General features: G+C 43.2%; 1 protein-coding gene across 2 annotated transcripts in view; it reads right to left on the reverse strand.

The window, feature by feature from the left end:
- Positions 1-2,546, reverse strand: part of FKBP14 (FKBP prolyl isomerase 14) — a 16,914-nt gene that overhangs the window by 12,117 nt on the left and 2,251 nt on the right. The window lies entirely within an intron of this gene.

Raw genomic sequence — 2,546 nt, forward strand, 5'->3', positions numbered from 1 at the left:
AAAACCCTCCAAAAAAAAAAAAAAAAAAAAAAAAAAAAAGAACTGGGTAGTGTCTTAGCCGCTTCAGCTTCTTTTCCGACCAGTAAATAAAGTGTTCTATTCAAGGACAGCTTATAGATGAGTATAAGAAATCACTCAATTAAGAAATCACTCAGTGAGGCTTCAAGAGTGCCGTACTTACCAACTGTATTAATAGGTAAATGCAATGCTATTTCTTCCTTCTTAAAAATAAAGCTTATTTATTTCTTATATGAGTGAGAGAGACCAAGGGATAAAGAGAATGAGACAGCACCCCCAACAGGATCTTGACACTGTGATCCACCTCTAGCCTCAGCCAGTCCCAGATCATGGACATGTGAATGCCAGGTATACTCAGGTGTGTGTGTGTGTGTGTGTGTGTGTGTGTGTCGGGGGAGGAGGGCCTTCGGACACCAACGCATTTGGGATAGACTTGCAGAGTGTCATGTTTTACCACTGCACTGCCATCTGATCCTTTTTCTTCTATTTTTATTTTTTTAAACTTTATTGATTAAAGTATCAATATGCCAACAGGAGAAAATTTGGGCAGGCTAGAAAACAAAGGATGATGGCCCAGGCTCTGTGGCACACTGGACTGCAGAGCTGAAAGCCACATGCTGACCATGGTTCAAGTCCCTGCTCTGATCAACCTGGAAACACTCCAGGTGTGCACATGCCTGGGATCTTAGAGGGCTGGAGGGCTGGAGCGCTGAAGGAATGGGGTCGAGGGGTGATTAAGCCCCGTGGAGGATGCTTCTCTCTCTCTCTCTCTCTCTTTCTTATGCACATGAGTGACATAAAAAAGTTGGAAGAAACAATCTGTTATATAACACTACATAGCACTGCACAATTCTAGTTATAGCTACACTGTTTATACTGCCTATTGCTCTAGACATGTCACACATGCTCATAGACTGATCTTATTAGTGGTACTTCTTAATGATATTCAGCGTTAGCAGCTCCCAACCATTTACATGGAGGGTGCTGGGTCAACAGCACCCTCAATGTTAGCAGCAAGCTGCTAAATATCATGGCTACCACCAAAGCCAGACCACCAAAGCCAGCACAGGTTTTTGGTTTTGAGACCTAAAAGAAATCAGCCTAAAAATGAGAATGTAACTGAAAGTTTTAGATGCAAATTATAGTATTGTTTAAACTATTGTTTAATGTCCACTGTGGTGCGACCTTGTTGAACAAAGGAAGGATGCTGAGAATTTAGGGCAAGCCATCTTTTCTGAACCTTTTACCAGAGTCCAGAGAAGAGGAGACTCGCTTCCACAGTCCCTACAATGGATGAGGTCTGGATGCCCTTGAAACCAGGTCTGGATGGACTGAAGCTTCACTGCGGTAGTCACGCCATTCTCTCTACCTGCAATGGCCTCCTTCCCTCAGGAAAACTCCACCCATCTTCCCCGGCTCATTTCTATCATGGTCTCTGGGAAGTCCTTCCCTTTTCCCACCTCCTCTAGTAGAACTAATTCCAGGCTCTGTTATGCACTCTGAATAATCTATGGGTTATAGTACTGGGTGATTTACTTGTCTTCCTTTACTTGTGTTGCGTGGGCCCCCACACTCCCTCCCCCTACCTGCCTCACGCCAGAAGAAGAGAATTTTTTTACTACTTTCCTTTACATCTCAGGGCCTGACTTGTGGCCATTTAGTAAGAGTTCGAGAGACCAGCAGATGGCGTAATGGTTTCTTTTTTTTGACTCCCACTCAGTTGATGGTGGTTTGAATCCTGGACCTGGCGGCTTCAAACTCAGGCAGGGCACATGTGCATGTATGCCCAAAATTCTGAGAGAAGAATAGAGGATGAGCGACTGCAGTGTGGCCATCTCCCCAGGGGGTAATTTCTTGCTTTCTTTCTCTGTGTTTCTCCGGCCAGTGCACATGCCATATGGCAAAATCTCTCTTAAAAAAAAAGTTTGATCAATGGATAGATGAATGGATGAATGAGGATAATTAGAAGCCAACATTTCTGAATTTCCCTAGCACTTGGCACAGGGCCTAACATAAAGGAAATGCTCACTATATATTTTTGAGGCAGAATGAATGGATTTAACACCTAAGTGAAAATCATTATACTTGCAAACCCGGTCCATGTTGCAATTTACTTATAGAACAGAAATGATAGTGTAACAGCCTATTAATCTTTCATGTAAACTTCCATAACCATAACCACCCCTATCAATAAAGTCTGACTTTCTAGAAAGAAGCAAATGACTACTGAAATCATGGTACTGTACCTTGACCGAAATGTCATATGTTAGGAAAAAAAAGTTCAATAGGTCAATGAAATAGCATTAGTATATTCTTCAACAGGAAAATAAATCATTGTGTACTGAGCTCTTGAAGTTGCTGTGAAGGGACCAGCAGTTAGCATAATGGCTATGTCGCTGGACTTCCATGTAGTCGACTGTGGTTCTGGTCCTGGGCCCGGCGGCTTAAACTTATGTTGGGCGCATGTGCATGCGTGCCCAAGATCCCGAGAGGAGAATGGAGGAGAAGGGATTGTGGTGTGGCCATTC

Source organism: Tupaia chinensis, unplaced genomic scaffold (assembly GCF_000334495.1).
Source record: "Tupaia chinensis unplaced genomic scaffold, TupChi_1.0 Scaffold000170_1, whole genome shotgun sequence".
Taxonomy (NCBI): domain Eukaryota; kingdom Metazoa; phylum Chordata; class Mammalia; order Scandentia; family Tupaiidae; genus Tupaia; species Tupaia belangeri.